This window comes from Macaca thibetana, chromosome 1 (assembly GCF_024542745.1).
Source record: "Macaca thibetana thibetana isolate TM-01 chromosome 1, ASM2454274v1, whole genome shotgun sequence".
Classification (NCBI taxonomy): Eukaryota; Metazoa; Chordata; class Mammalia; order Primates; family Cercopithecidae; genus Macaca; species Macaca thibetana.
The window spans coordinates 162,021,013-162,044,041 of NC_065578.1; the positions used below are offsets into that span (position 1 = coordinate 162,021,013).

Below are 23,029 nucleotides of genomic sequence, written 5' to 3' on the forward strand. Positions count from 1 at the left end.
ACACCTACCCTGGGTTGAGCCCTGGCTCTGGCACTGTGTTAAGCCCTGGGAATACAAACGTAAGCGAATGACAGGGCCCCCCCATCATGAAGTTTGCAGTCTAATGGGGCAGGCAGATGTGGGGGCTCTGAAGGAGACAATGGAGAGTGTGAGGGGAGGGCTGGACCTTGGACAGCAAGAGAAAGACTGGCAGTGAGAGTTGAGTTTGGACAGGTAGGCTTTGGGGGCCATTGAAGAGTTTTGATCTCTATTGTAAGAGTTACTAAGGTTTGTTTAAGGTGGAGAGGTGACACAATCCAATCTGCCTTTTAAAAGAACTCATTCTGGCTGCAGAGATGCAAGGGATTGGAGGAAGGAGGAAGAGAGAAGCAGGAGTCTACGTCCCAGGAGTACGGTCCCAGGAGAACACCCCAGGGTGTTCTTTCTCATGGTGGAACCCTGAGCTCCAGGGGCCTCCTGAGCTGCAATGCTGTATCATCCCAGGAGCGGGAAGGAGGAGGCTGTGAACATGGCCCAATGCAGAGCCCTTCAGCATTTCAGGTGCCTCTATTGCCCCCGTAGATAGCCCATGTGCGCTTCCCTGAAGTCTGGGGACGGCTTGCACATCCACGAGTCAAGGTGTGTCCTGCTACCTGGCCTCCATTTTCCATGTTGTTGTTGTTGTTGTTATTGTTGTTTTCTAAATAGAGATAAGATCTTGCCATGTTGCCCAGGCTGGTCTCAAACTCCTGGGCTCAAATGATCCTCCCGCATCGGCCTCCCAAAGTGCTGGAATGGCAAGTGTAAGCCACTACATCCACCCCATTTTCCATGTTTTAACAGCAGCCCACATTAGGGGACCCACTCCTCTCTGTGCTATGTCATACTTGGATCCGTATCACTGCAATAAAATGGAAATGTCATGACTCCAAGGAACTGAGATGAGTTACGCAGTTTTTACCACTCTCCCCACTTGATCCTCCATCAAATGTAATGTCCAATAATATTTAGCTATGTCTGGATCTCTAGCCATCCACCAACACCACCACCACTTCCCAGGGTATAATCTTATTACACCTCCTGATCAACATTTCCTTTCCCTTGGGAGATAAAGAGACAAGACCTGGCCGGGCGCAATGACTCAGGCCTGTAATCCCACCACTTTGGGAGGATGAGGCAGGTGGATCGCAAGGTCAGGAGATTGAGACCATCCTGGCCAACACGGTGAAACTCCGTCTCTACTAAAGATACAAAAATCAACTGGTTGTGGTGGCACATTCCTGTAGTCTTAGCTACTTGGGAGGCTGAGGCAGGAGAATCACTTGAACCCAGGAGGCGGAGGTTGCAGTGAGCCAAGATTGCGTCACTGCATGCCAGCCTGGCGACAGAGTGGGACTCTGTCTCAAAAAAAAAAAAGAGAGAGACAAGACCTTACCTTCATTGATTAGGGGAATATCCATGTCAAAAGAACTCTGGGCAGTGAATTTGTGTGCATTATTCATTGTTCCTCAATGCCTATGGAAAGGGCTCAGGGACTTTGGGTAGGGATAGGGTCATAATTCATTAATGCTCTCCTGCCCCCACAAGAATGAAATGCATTATATAGCAGGTACCAAGAGACTCGGGCCCCATAAAGGCCTCTCTTGGGACCCTTTTACTCCTGATGGCATGGGTCGGATAAGATAGTCTCTGAGCTCCTGGGCAACTTGAACCTTCCACAGTCCTCTGACTGAATGGGCAAGGCCCTGTAGACTTGAAGAACGGTCCATGTGACCCAGGAGAGAGTTTAATTCATTCACAGGTGTCCATTGCCTCTGGGCTTGGTGTAAAACCAGTTCTGTCCCAGCTGGGTGAGTCACTAAGGGTGCTCTCCAGAGGAGGGTGTCCTCGCTCACACCTGATGGGGTCCATGTAGATGAGTTAGCAGAGGAGGGTTCTAACCAAAGACATGCAAACATGCTCACACATAAACATACATATACACCACCCAACACCCACAGAGCGGGTCTTTGTGAAAGGTAGAAGACTACGAGCTGCCCTGTGGAGATGGCTTCAGAGCCTATGGGCCTTCTCTAGGCCTGGAGCTAGGGCATAAGATTCTATTTCACCACAGTCCCTACCCAGGAAGATGGAGCTGGGAGGACCAGTGGACAAACAACACCCCTCCTGTGCTTCCCACCATCCTCTTTGTCCACTGTCACGGCTGCCCTCCAGTCCACCTGCTCCCTTGAACCATCCACTCTGTCCCCCAGCTGCCTGCCTGGCCAGTATTCCTCCCTATCTCCAGTCCAGCCCATGTGTCAGCCTTAGTTCATCTCTTTCTCACCCCACCTGCAGTGTAATGAATCTCATGTAGCCTCATGGGAAAGAAGACCTTGGAGACCCCAAGGGCAATTTCATGCTTTGAAAGCTGGCTTTCAGTGACAGAGAAACGAGTCAGGAGCCAATCCCTAATCTGGAAGGGGCTAGTCCAGCAGGCTCAGCTAGCCCAAGGGCTACAGGAGGGGGTCCTTTGGACCCTCAACAAGGAGAGGCTGGGGAGAAGTTCCCACTCCACTTTCCAGGAATGGTTGAGCCACAGCAGGCTTCAGTCTATTGAAGCAGCGTAGACTCTCACAGAATATCAGAGCTGGACAGGACCATTGAGGACATCTAATAACAACAATAAAATTATAGCAATAGCAACAATAGTATTTAAACCTGATAGAGTTCTTGCTACATGCCAGATATTCTTTTGAATCTTTAACTATATTAACTCATTTAATCCCTCACAACAAATCCAAAAGGCAGAATCGATCACTAAGCCCATTTTACAGAAGGGGAAACTGAGATACAGAGAGATTATGTAACTTGCTTAAGGTCACACAGCTGGTGAGTGGCAGAGCCAGGCTGTGGACCAAGGCTGTCCAGTGCCAAGTCTACTCTCTTAACGACTAATGTCCTGTGGATCAGGACATTAGTGGATCCAATCCAACTCCCTTCTTTTCAGATACAGACACTGGGGCCTGGAAAGAAGTGATTTCCTCCTGGAAGGCACACAGTGAAGTGCTTTGCAGCCAGACTTGCCTCCTGGTGGGAATGAAGCACCAAACCCTCAGTCATTCCAGAAAGCTGCTCCCTTCAAATCTCTATCAGGTGGTGAGGAGGTAAATAAACTACTCCAGCTAAACAGATGCAAACCCACTCAGCTTTCTAACATTGCATTTTCATTTTGCAGGGACACTTGCCTATTTGCATATAATCAAGCAAATCACAGCACTCACTGGCCCCCAACCTACTGTGTGATGTTTTCTACATGGGTTATTTCATTTAGCCCACACAACACCCTACGACATAGAAACATATCCCCATTTTAAAGAGAAGGAAGTTGAAGCTAAGAGCAACTAAATAATGTTTCCACTGTTACACAGCTAGTAAGTGATTGAGTAAAGATGTAAACCAGACCATCTGATTCTACTACACTTTCTTTAAAAATAGACATAGTCTCACATTTTGCAGGCTTCATGGCTATATTCTTTTAATCATCAATGTTATCCTCAAAAGATCTCACAGGGCCTATCAGAAGTTGAGAAGGACCTGGCCACTTGCAATTTTTGAGTCTTCTAGTATTTTTTTAAAAGAAGAAAATAGGACTAGAAATAATGGGTAGTACATTTAAAATATTTACATTAAACCACTTAAAACTTTTACAAATCCTGTAATAATCTATGAAAAGCATGATTACATTGCAAGGCATTTTGTGTCTATGAGTTAAAATAGTTCATTCCTGATGCCCTACCAGTAGGGTAATAGTGTTTACCAGGAAAAAACACAATTTGTGGTTAAAGGTATAAAATGAGTATTCTCTTCTTTCATTCCATCTATGACCGTGTGGATAACTCATTTGTATGTAGTGTTGCGGCTCTTCAAGGAGCACCCCCTTCCCATTCCCATGACCGGCCCTGTCTAGGGCGGGAGCCCAGCAAGGGAGGCAGGTCTGCAGGAGGTTAGAGGAGGCTCTGCCTCACCCCTTCCAGGCCCTAGCTCTCTCCGCACAGTGGCTCCAGCTCACAATGGCTTGGAAGACTGGCCTAGTGACTGGCAAAGAGGAAGGAGGTAGCTGGGAAAAAGGTGCCCTTCTACCCATCTCTCCCAAGAGCGGTGAGGAGGCAAGGGCTGCTGCCCCACAACTCAGAGCAGCCGTGCCGTGTGCCTCTGACAACCACCAGCTGCCGCTTCTCCTAGTGGCCCCGGGCCTTGCAGCAAGAGGCTCTATGCTGGTAGGAGATGGGGAGGGGTGGGACTGCAGAACCCACCTGGGCAGTCCCCTGGAATCTTTACTCAGCTGTCAGTTAAGTCACCACCCTGAGCAAATCTGAGAACCTAAGACTGAAAACTGTTTCTGGTGCAGAAACAGAGTCCAGAAGGAGCTAGCATGCTGCGTAAGTAGCAGTGAGGCAGTTTGGAGGAGCCAACCACCTTGAGTTGGGAGACCCTGAGGCAGACTGGGGCAGGGGAGCCAGGAGACCCGAGTCCTGAAACTGTCTCCTGGAAGCCCCAAGCTGGACAGCCTAACGTAGACTCATTTTAGAAACAGACTCCGTTGGGCTGGATTTGGAGTGGCGTCGCTCTTCCCTGCTAAAGAGGGCACTCTCCTGCCCATGCATGGAGGCTGGCTTATGACAAATCTGAACTCTTCCCGGCATCCAGAGCATTTCACCAACCAACACCCTTGCCACTGACCTCCCAGCGTGTTCCCTCCAACTCAGGCAGGCTGCCCTCTTGTCCCCACTGCGTTCTCCCTCCTGCCTGGAGTGCTGACCTCCCTGCCCTCCTGTGATCACCATATTAAGTGGCATTTCCATGTGACTGCATTAATTCACCTCTGTTTTCAGGTCTCAGTCTGTCTTGCAGACACACTCTGTCTCCTTCTGAGTCCTGGGAATTTCCCAAGAGCCAGAATTGCCTCTCCTTGTATTTCACCTTTCCACAGCCCACCACACCCCAAGACACGGCTCTGACCACAGAAGCTTTATGACAGGGCAGTTTATCCTGAGCCTCGAGTCGGGAGATGCTCAGAAGCTGTATCGGCCCTTTCCCATCCCCACCCTGCAAGGAAGAGTTCCCTTTAAGTAAAAGAGACTCCTGGCTAAACATGTGTTTAGCAGATTCCCAAAAACAAGCTTCAAGCGGGTCAAATTTCTTGACATGCCAGGAAAGAGCCCATTACCAACAGGACTGCCCACATCCAGGCAAGCCGTAAAGTGTCATTTGTACTTTGCTATGGAGTTTGGCATTTATTTTGGAGTGGATGAGGAGTCATGGGAGGCTCTCAGGCAGAGAAATAACATATTTGTATTCTAGAAAGAGCCCATGGGTGGTATGCATTGGTTGGATTGGAGAAGAAAAAATTCTGAAGTCAAGACCTGTCTCTGCCAAGTGTGGGGCCCCATATCTCCTACATCAGACTGGGGGCTCCCAAGGGCAGGGACGGGGACTCCCAACCCCTGTGCTCAAGCCTGGGCACGCGCTCAGGGAAAGCTTAATGCCTGTGGACTGATTTACCTGAGGTAGAAATTGAGACTGACTTACCTGAGGTGGAAATTGAGGCTGATGGGGACATAACTTATCTCCAGGAACCCTCACTCTCCCTGGCCAGCCCAGAAAGGGACCCTGGGGATGCAACAATGTGACACAATCCCCCTGACTCCAGCGTGGCTCCTTCCCTGGATCATCTGTCCTCTTTCTGGCACCAATTTCCCAAATTCCCAGCAGCCCAGCCACACACAGCTGATGGTAAAGATCAGGCTGAAACCCCATCCCTGCCCAGTGGCTTGGCTGTGGAAGCAGAACACCACGGGCAGAACAGGCTGAGGGCTGGGCAGGGAGTGGCTGGGACTTGCTTGGCACCTCAAGTCCTTGGGAAGCCCAGCCATGGGGAGGAAAGATGGCTGACACTCCCCTGCCTAAGAAACATAGGGACAGGACCCTCCCCTGAGGGCTAGTAAGGAGACAGTTCCTGCCCACAGGAGGCTTAGCCTCAGGCTTCCACCTAGGATGGCAGAGGCAAAACCTCAGTCCTCTGATTGAGGAGACACCATCTCCACTATCAGGTCACCATTAAGTTGTATCTGTCGTTGCTATGGTTGGCTCCGACAGCCAGTCCTATCTATGACAAGCAGAAATGGAAGCTCACAGGTATCATGCATCTACAGCGGGTGACTGTGCAAGGCACTTGGCACTGTGCAATTCTCTCTTTAATTATCTCACTCCATTTTACTATTTCCACTGTGGATTGTAGAGAGGTGTTTGTGCATGCTATAGCTTCTGCCTAGCTGACTCATCTTCAGATTGGTTTAATGTGACCTTTGTCCAATGCAAAGTAACTAGCACTTACTGTCATTGCAATTGTCTCATCCATCTTTAGGGCATGTATTGGTTTATGGGCTCTCTCCCCACGTAAAATGCAATTTAGATTGCAAGCCCCGTGAGAGGAGTTCTGTCTTGTTCACTGACTTTGAGAATAGTGCTTGGCATTCATTTATTAAATGAACAAGGCCTGAGAGAATCTGCAAATAGTTTACCTGACTCTAATTTAAGAGGGAGTAGGGGAGGGCAAGGAAGAATAGATTCTTTACCACCACAACTTGATTTTAAGTCTGGAGATATTTGGACCCTTCTGTAACTGTAACTATGAGAGGGGAGAAGATGTCTATTAAGGCTTTGTATAATAAAACTGGAAGACACAGAAGAGAGAGGTTCCACATAAAAGAGAACAATGAGATTCTGAGTGAGAATGGAATTACACACTTTAGGAGCCAGGTTAGAAATGTGGCTGAGCTGGGCTCAGTGGCTCACGCCTGTAATCCCAGCACTTTGGGAGGCCGAGGCGGGTGGATCACCTGAGGCCAGGAGGTCGAGACCAACCTAGCCAACACGGTGAAACCTCGTCTCCACTAAAAATACAAAATTACCAAGTCATGGTGGTGGGTGCCTGTAATCCCAGCTACTTGGGAGACTAAGGCAGGAGAATCACTTGAACCCGGGAGGTGAAGGTTGCAGTGAACCTAGATCGCGCCACTGTGTGACAGAGCAAGACTCCATCTAAAACAAACAAACAAACAGAAAAACCATGGCTGGTCCTTAAAGCTAGGGGCTGAGAGTAGGGTCATGATGTAGGATTAATAAAGAAACTCTCTCTTTCCTCAGCCCTGACTTTTGCATTACCACAGTGTTTTACAGTCACCAAATGGCTTACGAAAGTTGTCCACCCTCCCAATTCCTGAACAGCAATGGAGAATTGGTTAACAACTGAAGACTCAAAGGGCTCCACGGTAGAAAGCCAAACTCACTTCTCTATTGACTTTCGTTTGAAAAGAACAACTGGTGCTTCAAGGATTCAATCAGAATTTGCGATGCAAAGTGTTAAAACTTCCTCAAATATTTAAATATTTCCAAACGCAGGTACAAAAGAGCAGCAAAAGGAAATAATCATTGAGTGCTGGAGTAACATCAGTCACTCTAAAGTTAGAACCAGGATTTGGGGTGTGTTTGGTGATACGCAAGGCATTTGGCTCTATGCAACGTGGAAAACCTTGCTCCGTGAGGTCTTTCTGTTTTAAATTTGCATCTTTTTTTGACTTCCCAAATGTTTTTACCACAATTAATCCCTACTCATTTAATTTCTCAAACATCGCCCCAAATAAATTTGGAGTTTTTTTTCTAAAAATTAAATCCCATGTTCTGGAAGGTTTGTGCCACTGCCAGAATCCAGTGAATGACGGAGTTCAGGTGAACATGAAGCCCTTTATCAGGGCTTTATGCCCTGGCTAAGTGCCAGGTGCCATGCTGGGCTTTTACTTGTATGGAGACCTTCAATCCCACAACCCCCCTGTAAGGTGGGATTCTTATCCCTGCTTTACACATAGGAAACCTGGGACATGAGAGGTAAAGTAAGTTTAGTTGACAGAGTAAGCCCTGATGAATGCAGTGGCAGATCTGGAAATGGAACTGGCACACAAGTCTCCTGGCCTCTCAAAATTTGGGCTCCTCCATTTATAAAACAAGAAACCAAGATGTGCATGACACCAACCCTGTTCTGTTCCTTCCTCCTTCTGGAGAACCAGAAAAGATGGAAGAAAAAAGAAGAGAGTAAGGGATGGATGGAAGGAAGGAGAGACAGTATGTAGAAGAAAGAGAGAGAAAGACAAACCTAAAAAAGAAGAAGAAGAAGGAGGAGGAGGAGGAGGAGGAGAAGGAGGAGGAGGAGGAGGGGGAGGAGGAGAAGAAGGAGAACAGAATTCTACCAGAGGAATGCCATTAGTACCAGTCAGAGAAAAGACGACAAACCCTTTGGTTTGTTTAGCTCAGTGACATGCTTTGGTGCTATTCTGTCCAAATGCCCAGACAGCATCAACCAGTGATTTCAGGCAGCCAGAGCATGCTTCTCCCTCTTATGTCCCAGCTTCCCTTTTCCTGAAACTCCCATTCCTCCCACTCACCCTGCAGTTAATTCTGGAAAGTGCCCCAGGCAGTCCCTGGGCTAACTTAGACAATATCCCAGGGGGCCACCTGTCAGCCTAGGTTGTTAGATGCTTGCTCCTGGGAGATTGACTGAGCTGCCTGGATCTCACTAATGCCCAGGGCAGAAAAGGGCTTTGCTGCCTGGTGACTGATTTGTGTTCCTGGAGGAACTCGATCAGGAACCGCTTGACAGCACGCCAGTACAGTGGCTTCACAGAACTGAGAACCTGAAGACCTGAGATCCATTCTTGGTTCAGTCTTATGTCCATCCTGAAGATAGTTAACACTGGTGTTCATCTCCATGCTGAAGAAAATTCTCTGAGACTCTCTTTCCCGTTTCTTCTCATTGCATGGGTGTGATCTGACCCACATGAGTGGAAAATGGTGTCCTGAGCCTGCTGGTTCTCTCCTGGGGCTTTCTTGTCTAAAGAGCTTTTCACTGTCCCCTCATGATGGCTCCACTGATGATACAATGAAAGCTTTCATTGGCATCTCCTGAATCTCCTAGAGTCCCCTGAGTGCCCTCTCTACAAGAGGCTGGGAGCAGACTTCCCAGGTTCTACCCTCCACTTTATTTTAAAAACGCGTGGGGATGAAAAACACTGCCCTTACATTCTGGTAGCATGAGAATTTAAAGGAAGAGAAATTTTCATTTCCTGGATGACTTTCTGAGATCACTTTAAACTGACCATAAGCTAAAAGGACCAAGACCACAAGCTATGGTAGAAATGAGAATTATGAGGAATTTTGTACAGTGGAAGGGACCTGAACTGTCAACAATATCATATCCTGGTCCACACTGGGGGACATTTATGATCCTCTGGAAGAATTGTCATGGAGACCATCTCAAGATTTACAATTATGCTGACATTTCCTAGTCATGTGACTACAGCCTAGTCTTAAACTCACTGAATGTCTGTTTCCTCATTTGTAAGAAGGGATGACAATATTATTAGTGGAAGGAGCATGGACTTTTGAACAGATCGACCCAGGTTTAAATTCCACTTTTACCACCTGGAGGCCATGAGCCTGGAGTGTTTGGAGCAGAGGGGAAGTGGGAGGAGAATTATCAGAGAGCAAAGGGGCCAGTGATCACATTGGGCTATAAGGCCATCCTAATGACCTTGGCTTTTACTCTGAATAAGATGGGAAGCAGTTGCAATGTTTTGAGCAGAGGGATCACAATTTGTAACTCATGTTTTTAAGAGACTGGCCTGGCTGCTGGGTTGAAAATAGACTGAAGGGAAAAAGGGGTGGAAAGTCTGAGATCCAGATATGCAGCCCCTGCAATAATCTAAATGAGAGAGGATGACACTTTGGACAACGGTGTCACAGTGGAGATGGTGAGCAGGTCAGATTCTAGATGTACTTGTAGGTAGATTCTAAGGACTTACTGACTTGTCACAGTTTATCATTATGTAACTGAGTAGTTATTGTTTTAAGAATTTGTCTAATCTACTAAACTGAATACTCTATGGGGCAAGAATCGTATGTGTATTTTATGCACTGATGAGTTTCTTGTGTTGAGCTCAGTTCAGCAATATTTGATGAAGGAATGAAACCTGAACATCTTGAGAAGCTGTGTCTGCTCTACCCCCTAAGCCAACTCTCTCTCGCCCACCCTCTCCACTTCTCTCCAGCAATTCTCTGACTCCACAGCAAAGTGACAGGTTGGTTGGAGCTGAGACCAGAGAGGAATTGCAGCCACAGACAAAGTGGGAGAGTGGTGGAAAAGTGATGATGGAGGTGGAGGGCAAGGAAATATGGAGATGAGAAGGACACACTCAGGCAGCAGCCTGAATAATCACAGGGCCAAAGAGAGGGAGGAGATGGGAGAGTCACATGGAGGAGATGGGAGAGTCACATAGAAGATGGAGGTTGGGGCCAAAAGAAGAGAGAAATGGAACCTGGGCTTTTCTATGGCTAATGTTAGTGTAGGTGCTCCTCTGAGATCAGTCCACCAACGACATTGATTCACCGGCATGGTAGGGATGGACTTCACATCAGAAATACTGGGAGCCATGGAGTTGTTAGCTTGTGCTCTTCCCTGGGCACCAATAGTCGAAGGTCTATATCTGACTTCCACCAGGTAGCCTGGTGATTCTGGGACAGGGTAGAAATGGATGAGGGAGGCTGGAGATATTGGGGTTGAAGAAGGTCTAAGTCTGTTTTATGCTGCTGTAACAGAACACCACAGGCTGTGTAATTTATGAATGATAAAAATTTATTTGGTTCGTCGTTCTGGAGGCTGGGAAGTCCAAGAGCATGGCGCCAACATCTGGTGAATGTCATCTCATGATGGAAGGCAGAAAGCAGAAGAGTGCATGAGACAGAAAGAGAAAGGGGGATAAACTTACCCATTCTATCAGGATCCCACGTCCATGATAACTAACCCATTCCCAAGATAATGGCATTAATTCTCCCATGAGGGCAGAGTCCTCATGACTTGATCACCTCTTAAAGGCCCCACCTCCTAATACCACCACAATGACAATTACATTTCAACATTAGTTTTGGAGGGGGCATTCAAACCATACCAAGGGGCATGTGTATGTGAGAGCAAAGCTGAAGGAGGAGAATGGTGCACATGGAGGTGCGTGGCAGGGCATGAATGTACCTCAGGGACAACCAGAGAGCAGACCATTGCTGGGATCTGAAGGAGAAAAAGAGAGGGGATCACAAGAAAGGGGGGGTACAGAGATACAGGGATGCCCCTCTTCTGACCCATGTCATCTTCTTCTTCTTCTTCTTTTTTTTTTTTTTTTTTGAGACAGAGTCTCACTCTGTCACCCAGGCTGGAGTACAATGGTACAATCTCAGCTCACTGCAACCTCTGCCTCCAGGGTTCAAGCAATTCTCCTGCCTTAGCCTCCTGAGTAGCTGGAATTATAGATATGTGCCACCACAACTGGCTAATTTTTGTATTGTTAGTAGAGATGGATTTCACCATGTTGGTCAAGCTGGTCTTGAACTCCTGATGTGATCCGCCTACCTCAGTCACCCAAAGGGCTGGAATTACAGGTGTGCACCACCGTGCCCGGCTTTGTCATCTTCTTTTTAAATTAGTGATCCTCCCTCACCAGGCCATCACACACCATCCCTGTCTTCAGCAGGGATTCACACATGTTCACAGGCTGTCTCATAGCTCTGGCCACAGCCTACGCTTACCCCCATACACAGCTCACCTTGCTACCTATGACATATATGTGCACACACTCCTTGCTTTCTCCACTGCCTCGCCCATAGAAGAACTTCACACATTTGGTTGTCTAACGTGTGTGTAAACACATACATACATACGACACACACACACACATCTAGGCACCAGACAATTTAGTCTTAAGATTGTAAGTCCTGCCCTGAAATGTGACACCTTTCTTGCCTCATCATTCTTCTCCTAGGTCTAATCTGGAGAGAGAAAATTCTGGTGATACTAGAATTTTATTCTAGCCCAGCATACCTGCAAGAGCCTTATTGTAGTCCTTCCAATAGAAGGTCCCCTTTGCTGCCTCTGAGCCTATTTTAAAGTCACTTAATCTTTAAATCTGAATTTAAAGATTTAAAGATGCTCTGAATCTGGATCTCTTTCTTTTTGTCAAGTGCCATTCTTCAAAGCTTATTAAAGAACTGTCTCTGCCAGAAACCTTCCCTGGTTAACTATTCTTGACTCAGTTTCCTCCTGCCCTCTCCTCTCTATCTCCCCCTCCATCTGCTGCCATTCTAGCATCACACGAATGCCTTCCAGAGACCAGGCCTGCATGTCTTATCCATTCCCCTCCCCACCCCCACCCCCGCCCCACACTCAATACACAATCCCTGTGAGCTCCCTAAGGAGAGGACGGTGTCTCCTTCTCCCTCTGGTTATCCCCACAGCACCTCAGCCTGGGTTCTGCCCAGGAATTACTCAGCCCTGGGTGTTTTGCCAGGAGATGGGATCTTTAAGGGCAGAGACCTGAGCAGACTAAGCATATCACATGTTTACCGAATGACTGCCTGAGGAATGGAGAGGGGTGTGGACAGGACAGTCAGAGAGTGGCCAGCTCAGGACTACAGGTGCTAGGGTGAGGCTTCTCACCCAGCAAGGCCAGTCTCAGAACTTGACACGGACCTCCCCTACTAAATGACCTACAGGAGGTTGCCCTTGACTGGCTGGAGAAGATTTAGTACCTCTCCAGCTCTAGCAATGAATGAGCTGCCCAGGCTGTTAATTGCCTTCAGTTAATTGTTAGCTCTTCTGCCAGGGACACTATGGTGAGGAGAGGAGGTGAGAAGAACCTGGAACTACGGGGAAAGAGGGCAAGTCTTAAGGGCAGGGGGTTGCGGAAGCTCTACAGTCTAAAGGGGACCTGGGCAAATCAAACCCCTGTACTGAGGGCCACCCCAGGAGGTGAGAGGCCAGAGGCCAGAGACAAAGAGCCAGGAATAGAAAGAGATGTATATATTTGCTTGCAATCTATTTTTAATATCGCATAAACATGCTTTGCTCATAACCAAGGCCTAGCTGAGCTTCCAAGCAGGCTCATTCCAGCTGCCCCCCAAGAATTCCTCAAAGGTTATCCCACCAAAGTCCCAAAATCCTGAAATCAAGAGAATCAACAACTCCTGAGACACAGGTCTGACACTATCCAAGGGCTGTGATTGGGGCCATTTATGGCTGGCCCCAAAGAAAAGGGTGAAAATAGATCAAGACACATTTTCCAAAGAGATAAGGAGAGGAGGGCATGGAGGATGCCTGAACGGGCTGGAAACGCATCTCTCCTTCCTCCTCTCCCCAACCCCCGTCCACCCACAAGTTGGGCACTGACCAGCCTGGGGCGGCAGAGCTACCACCTCCAGTGGCCCCAGTGAGGGCGCTGAGGAACACAGCAGTGCGGCTAGAGCAAGGCGGTGCACAGAAGGGAGGGTGGGCTGCTATTTGAATTCAAATTCTCACTGGCTCCTTTCACCTGATTTTCTTCAACTTGTGTTTCAGTTTCCCTGACTCTTCAACACACATCTGGGAGCCTCTCCTCCTTTCTGGGGAAATTGGGAAAGTTGGTATGATGACATCTGGAAGGTTCTTGCTGCTCCTTGGGAGACAGTTGCTGAGTCCAAGGGGTATTATCAGAACCCTTAGGCTGCAAGCCCAGCCCATGTTCCCCAGCTGGTAGGAGAGGAGGGTTGGGGGTGGTCTGCAGTTAATTTGCAGTGGTGTAAAAATCCTAATCCCAGTTACAGTTGGAATTTTCTGAAGAACACAATGAGCTCAGGAACACCCCTTTCAAAAGAAAACCCCTCAAACTACTCCCAAGGTAAACATTCACTCTACCAAGGGTTCCTTCACACAACAACACAGACAGACACACTCACACACGCACACAAAACAAAACACTGTACCTTTGTACTTATTTTGTATGTATGTATGTATTTATTTTTAGAGACAAGGTCTCACTTTGTCACCCAGGCTGGAGTGCTGTGGCACACTCATCATCGCTTACTGCAACCTCGAACTCCTGGACTCAAGTGATCCTCCTCTCTTGGCCTCCTAGAGCTCTGGGTATACCTTCATACTTATGAAGGGGAACTAAGTCACGGAGAAATAATATGGTGCTTAAGAATAAAGGGAGACAGGAAGTTCCCCTTCCAGGAGGAGTCCAGGAAAATATTCCTCCCATCACTTTCCTCTCCAAATGAAGGCCCACTGAAACAAGGTGTCTGCCTCTGTTCAAACAATTCTTGGAACATGCGGCACACATACTAATAGGAACAGAAGCTGAAAGGGAAAGGTTGGTTCTATAACCACAGGAAAGGATCGTGGCTCTCTCAAACTTCTTGTAAGGTTTACAGAGAACGTGATGGACGCGTTCATTTTCACAATAGTTAAAGGAAAGTTCTGCCCACTGACGTGAGTGAAATTCATTAATTCATTTAATACATATTTATTGAACTACTTATGTAGACCAGATATTGTGCAAGATGCTGGGGTCCTTGTCCTTACAGAGTTTTCAGTCTAACTTACATTCTAGCGGAAGATACAGGTGAAACAAGTGATCACAGAGAAGCAAAACAAAGGCTTTAGTGGGAGACTATGAATCAGAGCTCAATGGGAGCACATACAGGAAGATCAACCGAACTGAGGGAGAAGAGCAATCTGAGGAGGCTTCCTGGAGGAGCTGACAGCATGAGAAGGACTTAGCTAAGTGGAGAAGATGGAAGAAGCAGCAGAGGAAACAGCATATGCAGAGGCTTAGAGGTGGAAGAAAGAGGGATGCCCCAGAGGAAGTGAAATAAGTCCATTACATCTGAGGTAACTCCTCGAGGTCCCTCCTCACCAAAGACCTCCCAGAGCCGTTGGGCACCCTGTCCTGAGCAAAAATCACCTCACCAGCCACACATAATCATATGAGGTTCTGCTTCCGGATTTCTTCCGAAGTGCATCCAAAACGCCTAGTAAGCTGCTGCTGCTCCAGCCGGAGAAGATAAACGCATTCGTCATTGAGATTTGTGTGGGTCTCCTTCCTTAGGGAGAAGGCTGTCTGGGCAGGTCAGGACTGAATACAGTGGTCAGAAGACCTGTGGGGGCCAGGTGCGGTGGCTCAAGCCTGTAATCCCAGCATTTTGGGAGGCCAACGCCGGCAGATCACCTGAAGTCACAGGTTCGAGACCAGCCTGGCCAACATGGCAAAACCCCATTTCTACTAAAAATACAAAAATTAGCCAGGCATGGTGGCAAATGCCCGTAATCCAGCTACTTGGAAGGCTGAGGCAGGAGAATTGCTTGTACCCAGGAGGTGGAGGTTGCAGTGAACTGAGATCACTCCACTGCACTCCAGCCTAGGTGGCAGGGTTAGACTCCGTGTAAAAAAAAAATGACTGATGGGTCTCCTCCTCCCTTTTGACACAGCACCCCACAGCTCCATTACAGAAGAGCAAGCTTGACCCTTGATTAGTGCTCCCCAGTGGCCTCTGTCCACCGATGACCTCTGGTGGGAGGGGTGAGGGAGGTGTCCCATGCTTGTGCAGGTCCAGCCAACGGCATTACACAATAATTGCCCACTGCTGCCTCCTGGGGTGCCCACCCAGGCCCCAACCTTAAACCACTTCTATCAGAGACCAGCAAACTATATGGCTCACAAGCCTAACCTGGTCTACAGTCTAGTTTTGTAAATAAAGTTTTATTGGAAAAAGTCACATTCATTTATTTACCTATCACCTGTGGCCGCTTTTGTGTTCTAACAGCAGAACTGAGTCGTTGCCACAGAACTTGTATAACCTGCCTAAAATATTCACTATCTAGGCCTTTACAGGAAAAGTTTGCAGACCCCTGAGCTAGATTATCTGAATACTTTAAATCCTTATATATGCCCCCAACAAATCCCTGAAAGCCTTCCCCCAGAAATTCCATTTCACCAAATGCCCCAGACTTATAAGTTGTCAACACTGAAAAACATTGACAAGAAACATGAAGAACCCCCTTCTATGGAGATTTGTAAGAAGAGCTCTCAGTTGGGCATGGAGGAGGGGTCATCCAGCTGAGAAGCAGGAAGTGGACTTTTTTACCTCCTAGCCCTCTGTGTGAGCTGAGACCAGATGATGGAGGGATGACGTGGAACGTTATAACAAAAGATTATGAAATCATGGCAGCTGTGAGAGAAGCATCAGGTGGAAACAAGAAGGGCTGGGTCACGGGGAGGCCAGGGCTTCTGGAGGAGCAGGAAGAGGGCTCCAAGCTCAGCCCTCATGACTCATGAAATAGAGAGGCCCTGTCAAGTGATGTCTTCTGATGGCTGCCTCATCAGCAACCCTAATCCTGCAGGGTTTGCACACTCCTCTTCTGTCCCACAGCGACAGCTGAACTCAGTCAGGAGGCCCAGACCGGCCTGTTGGACAGTACAGAAAGAGAAGCAAGTGAAGTCTGAGAGGGAGGAATTCTCCAGGGGGGGATTGGAGGATTGTAAATCTGCAAGGGCCTCCAGAGGTCATCTTGGTCACCCCTTCTCCAGCAAGAGCTGCACACACCCAGCTAGAGGGAGGGAGGATATTTTGGGTGGATAGAGTCTGAGGCTGACAACTAGACTGTTAGTAAGTTCTTCCCAGGCCCATCCCTGCTGGGTGGCTCAGAGGATGCACTCTGGAGCCAGAGGGTCTGAGTTTGAATCCCAGCTCTGCCACTTCCTTGCTCTATAACTTGGATAAAATGATTTAACCTTTCTATTCCTCTGTTTCCATGCTTGTAACATGGGAATAAAATGATATCTTGATGTTTGGGGCAAGGCCTTTCAAATTCCAGAGTATTCATTAAGCACCTAATGTGTGCCAGACACTGTGTTAGGCATTTTACTCAGTTTGGGTCATTTGGAAGGACTCAGCCGGAGACAGTGAGACACCATTTATATGTGCCAGTGTCTTCATATTGGGAGCACTTATTCCACCGTCTTCTTCCTAGGACTGATTTTCGGGCCTCAAGGGTAACTGTAGGAGGTCCTTCCCTGGTCACTCCTGCCTGCGCCTGCCCCTCCTAATCATAGCTGGACAGTCCCTGTCCCAGGCTAAGCCAGCTGCAGTTGGCTGTGATTAATGGCCTCTATTAACAGCAAGTTGTAAACTGATAAAGTACACAGTGCCCATGAAAATCTCACCTCTGCTAAATTCCACACCAGTGAGTACTCACTCCTTAACCCCTGAAACCTCCTGCCTTGCCTCGTTTGAGAGACATAGTGACAGAGAGTACCTTTAACCAGAGGAATTCAAAATGCTTTGGAAGCAGTAAACAACTCCATGAATTATTTGGGGGAAAGGCCCAAATCCTAAAACCTGGTTTCACATGGAGTGGAGCCTGGGGGAGATGAGACTAAAGTCCAGGTCAGGGAAAGTAGTTTCAATCAGCCTCAAAGTAATCTCAGAGCTGCCTCTGGCCAACAGCTGTGTGCCCTTGGGTAAGTCACTTTCTCCTATCTGGGCCTCGCTTTCCTTATTTGTTAAATGAGAGGTTTGGTTCAAAATGATTTCCGGTCTACTACTCTACTCAGCAGACTTAAGAGTGGTTCTGATCACAGGAATCTTTACAAAAAAATTTAAAAAAAAAAAAAAAAAAAAAAAAAAAAAATCACACTCCAGGCCTTAGTCCCATTCCTTCTTTCCCTGAGAGAATTTCTGCAAAGCAGCAGCCCTCTTCCACCTGGTCATCCCCTGCCTCTCTACACTCATCCAGCCAAACAATTAGGTTGGTTTCCTTCAAGTCAATTACCACCATTAAAAAAAAAACCAAAAACAAACAAAAAAACAATGAAATTGGCATTCGTTGGTGAGCAAATGTGCAGGCCAGACAGGGATATGAGATCCACAGTTCAAACAAACCCTTGCACACTCCTGACGTGTTTTTTCCAAACACTCTTCGGAGTCTCAGTTTTATCCTTAAAAGGCAGAGAGATGCACAGGTTTTAGCTTAACCCACTGCGCAGATGAGAAAACTGAGGTCCAGGGAGACCCCATGATCTAGGGCGAGCGGCAGGTGGGAGATTAGAACCCGCGAGGCTGCCGCGGCCTCTGCTCCCTCCCCGCTAAGCTCTGTCCCACAATGCATCCGAGAGCAGGAGCTGAAAGCCTCTAACACCCACAGATCCCTCTATGACTGCAATGTGAGGTACGTAATCTCTCTCGTGTGAAGTGTTTATGTGTAAAAACAGCGGATTAGTGTCTCCGTGCTGCTATGTCTTCTGGGATCAGCAGGACCCAGCCTCCTGCCCCGCCCTGGGATGCGGAGCGGTGACCTCCAGGCGCGGTAAATCGCCGCGGCGCCCGGGACACAGCGACCAGTGCACCCCCGCGGTGGGTCCCGGCGGGCTTTCCATGACCTTCGCCTCACGCTTCTAGCCCGCCGCCCGGCAGGGGGCCTGGGACGTCCTCCCAGCCGGGATCCATCTCAAGCCCTCCCACCTCCACCCGCCGCCCTCACCGCCCCCCGCCCCCCGCAATCCTTCCAGGCTTGGGCCTCGCGTGGGGAAGGACGGAGCGAGCGGGCGGCTGGCTGGAGGCCCGAGTCTCGGGGATTGGTTACATTTTTCCCTGGGTTAATTACCACGGGGAGGGAATCTGAGCTGTGCCTGTCTCGGGCACAACAAGCCTTGTCGCCTGGTGAGAGAATCTCAGTCTTACTCAGGTAACACCTGCTGGCCCGGGACGGAAATGTTCTCATTCTGGGAGGCGCCATCTCCCACAGAGGACTGCAAACGCCCCAGGCGGCCTGGACCCGGACTGGAGCCTCCCGTGGTGGAGACTGGACAGGGTGGCGACGGGATTGGACGGCTGGAGTGTGGGGGGTCACTCGGGGGTGGGGCTAGGGCGGGGCACGTTTGGGCTGCGAGGCCCGGGCCTGAAAGGAATCCCTCCTTGGCCAACCCCACCCTGTTTAACCCTGATGCAATGCACTTGCCCTTTGCGTTTACCCCGGGGCAAACATTTAACCTTTCCATTTTTTGCACTGACTTAATGAGTCTCGGTGTCTAGCACAGGCCTTGACACATAGTAGGCATCCGATATCTGTTTGTGAATGCACAAGCCCATCAGCGTGTCTGTCTCCTAGGGGAGTCGTGTTCTCAGACTTGTCAGCATTTCAGCACCCAGTTATGACATGTCACGTGGGCTACTACTGGTAAAAATGTGAGCATCCAGATGAGTGCATTTTTCGCTTTTAAAAGTAAGTTGAAATAGATTGAAGATTATTTCCATCGTAATGCAGCTCACTCTCTTGAGTCTGATGTGCTATCATAAATGGGAGAGAAAAGGGTGGAGGTTGTAGGGGACATGTTATTTGGTCTTGTTCTAGTAATAGCTTTTGATTTCATCTTGGGGAATGACCTTGGGCTGACAATCAAGGTGTCCTGATCTTCTTGCCAAGGAGCAGGCTTGAGGCCAAGTTAGGTCCAAGGGACTGACTCTGTCATCTGGACTTTGAATGTTGAATAGTGACCTAAGAATAAGGGAAAAATCCGTTACAGCCAATGCACCTCCATGGCATACCAGGGGAGGACGCTCTAGTTTCGGCCTTCTTCAAGTCTTGTTCTTCAGTCATTTCATAGATTATATGAATTTCCCACTGCTTTCCAACAAACTTTTTTTTTTTTCTTTAAACGGTCAGTTTCTGTTGCTTACGACCAAAGCACCCTAACTGCAGGAGTCACAGCTGAAGATTGGGAATATGTAACACTACCTAGCTTCTCTGGGCAGCAACTCAGTAGATTGTGTTCAGCGCTAAAGAATCCTTAGTCTACTCTATTATTTTACAGATGAAGAACTAAGGTTCCAAGTTCAGTGACCAAGTCATGGTCACACAGCCAGATTCACAGGATCTCAGAGTTAAAAGGGAACTCAGAGTCATTCATCAAACTTTTCATCTGATATTTACTTTCCCTCTGAAATAGCTTCAGCAAGTGCCCATCCAAAAAAAAAAAAAAAATGTGTGAACACTATCAGTGACAGCAAGAAATCTCTCTGGGCAACTCATTCCTCTTCCACATGACATCACCTCAGATAGCCAAAGACTGCTATCACCACCAAGATTTTTCTTTCTTAGGACAATGTCCCATTTCCTACAGCTGTTCCTCATGTGGCAGGGTTCAAGGCCTTCACCACACTGACCACTGTCCTCTAAATGCATTCTGGTCTGTGTTCCTTGGAGCATGTGTCCCTAACATGGAACAGAGCACCCAGCTGTAGGCTACTGGTGCAGAGTTGGTGGATCACCACTACCCTTATTCTAGAGAAAATGAGTTCTTAGGTCCTAAGTTCCTCTAATTCAGCCTGAGGTCAAATTAGCTTGTTTGTTTGTTCTTGTCAGTCACATTACACCTGTGCTATTCACTAAGCTATCCTCGGTTACTTTTAGCTGTCCCACTCATATTTGTGTAAGTGGGAAACTTAGATTCAGCCTTCATTTCAACCTTACAGTATCTTTTTGGATCCTGATATTCCCTGCTCCTGTACCCTCTTCCCCAACCCACCTCTATACCTAGACACAGCTTTGCAGTTTCCGCAATTTTCTAAGCATGTGCACTCTCCTCATCTAAGTTCTTTACGCAAATGTGTGCATTCTAAAACCCTCCCTCTAATCGCTTTAGCCCAGGAGTTCAGAGCAGCCCGGGCAACGTAGTGAGACCCCGTCTCTACAAAAAAAAAAAAAAAAAAAAGGTAATATATAATTAGCTGGGCATGATGGCACAAGCTTGGAGTCCCAGCTACTTGGGAGGCTAAGGTGGGAGGATCGCTTGAGCCCAAGAGGTCAAGGCTGCAGTGAGCCATGATAGCATCACTGTACTCCAGCCTGGGTGACAAGTGAAACCTTGACTTGAAAATAAATAAGTAAATAAAAATAAAAATAATGCCCCCCGCTCCAGGATTTTCTTTACCAGGAAACTAAAAACCATCTTATGTTATGTTATGTTTTGTTATGTTATATTTTTTTGAGACAGTCTCGCTTTGTTGCCCAGGCTAAAGTGCAGTGGTATAATATCAACTGACAGCAAACTCTGCCTCCCGGGTTCAAGAGAGTTTCCTGCCTCAGCCTCCCAATTAGCTGGGATTACAGACACCTGCTACCACGCCCAGCTAATTTCTGTATTTTTAGTAGAAACGGGGTTTCACCACGTTGGCCAGGCTGATCTTGAACTCCTGACCTCAAGTGATCCACCTGTCTCAGCCTCCCAAAATGCTGAGATTACAGGTGTGGGCCACCATTCCTGGCCTAAAAACCTTTTTAAATTAGAAAATCTCTGTAAGAATCTGAAAAAGTTTAAGATCATCTTTATCCCCCTCCCCTAAAATACACCTGTATATAGTCATATAAGATTCATACAAGATTGTGTATGGTGATAACCCTGAGTACCCTATTTCTCAGCAATTCTACTCCTAGGTATACACCCGAGAGATGAGTGCACATGTCCACCAAAAGACATTTACAATAGTAGTAGCTTTGTTCACAATAGCCAAAGACTGGAAACAACGCAAATGTCCAGCTGCAATAGAATGGATAACTAAATTGTGGTATATTCATACAATGGAATACTATTTAGCAATGCAAATGAATGAACTACTGCTACATAGAACAATATGGATAATTTTCACAAACATAATGATGACCCAGAAAAGCCAGGCACAGATGAAGAGTAGTTACTGTATGATTTAATTACAGGAAGTTCAAGAACAGGCAAAACCAATCTATGTTGAAAAAACTCAGAATTCTAGTTACCTTCACTATGAAGGTAACTAGGGCACAAAGAGCTTTCTGGGGGAACTGGGAATGATTTACATCTATAGTTACACAAGTTTATGCATAGGTAATGAAGCCATCCTTGCAAAAATTAGTAAGAAACTTATGGCAGTAGGGGAGATCTGATCTAGCTAAGCTTCATCTTGCCTTTGGCCTTCAAGCTGCCCTTAATTATTCCTAGGCTTAGGCCAAGCTTACTTCGGGAGACATTTAGTTTATAGTTTAAAGGATAATCGCCCATCCCCAAAACTCAACCACCTTTGCAAAGCTAATGAGAGACCACCAGGCTAGGAGGATAGAGAAGCCTGAATTCAGCTAAGTTGTAGACATAAATGATTGCCAGTCATTATTCTGGAAGTCACAAGATATGCAACTTCTCCAGTGACTCCTGTGGATAACGTCACTGTTGTACAACCCAAGAACAGCTTTTTCAAGTTTTTCCCATGTCTAACACCATGCTCCACCTGGACTCGCCAGCCGCTCCTGTGGCCCCACGCAGAAGCAACTCGGCCCAAGAGGACAGCTTTGGCTCCCTGTAATTTTATCTCTGACCCAACCAATCAGCATTCCCCATGCCCTAGACCCCTGTCCACCAAACTAGCTTTGAAAAACCCCTAACCTCTGAGCCTCCAGAGAGATCGATTTGAGTAATAACTCTGTCTCCCGCATGGCGTGGCTGGCCCCGCATCAATTAAACTCTTTGTTTACTGCAGTGCCATGGTCTTTAGGAAGTGATTTTGTTTGTGCAGCTGGAAGAACCCATCAGGCGGTTACAGTAACAATTCACTGATCCCTTCAATTAAGATTTGTATACTTTATCCTATGCAAATTGTAACTCGATATGAAGGTTTAAAAAATAAAAAAATACATCTCTATCAAAATAAAAACCCTTCCAAATACACTTAGAATTGACTTGCATACACATAGCACACTTTGTAAAATAATGATCTTGTTTAGTGCTGTCACTTTACAGTTAGGGAAACTGAAATTCAGAAGGAAAGAGTTGCCCTACTCAGAATCACACAGAGATTTAACAGCAGAGCTGTGGCAGAACCAGGGATCCTGGCTCCTAGCCCTGAGTTTTCCAGTGTAAAAATTCATGCAGCTGTACACAGGGGCTTATATACTTTATGGTAGATCTGTTATACCTCCATTTAAAAAAATTAAAAAACAAAATACATGACAGGACTGGGGTTTATTTTCTCCCTTTTGACCGCTGGTAGAAGAGTCTTTCATAAAACTATAAAATGTCAGGCTGGGCATGGTGGCTCACACCTATAATCCCAGCACTTTGGGAGGCTAACA

At 47.3% G+C, this 23,029-nt stretch overlaps 1 protein-coding gene across 2 annotated transcripts in view; it reads left to right on the forward strand.

Moving 5' to 3' along the window:
* The window catches only part of TMEM9 (transmembrane protein 9), a 229,527-nt gene that overhangs the window by 174,901 nt on the left and 31,597 nt on the right, over positions 1–23,029 (forward strand). The window contains exon 1 of one of the 2 annotated variants that reach the window (XM_050764620.1): positions 18,005–18,103. The exons of the other annotated variant lie outside the window; for it this stretch is intronic. The gene's annotated coding sequence lies outside the window, so the exon portion shown is untranslated. Of the gene's footprint in view, positions 1–18,004; positions 18,104–23,029 lie in introns of those variants that run through there. 2 annotated transcript variants of the gene reach the window in all.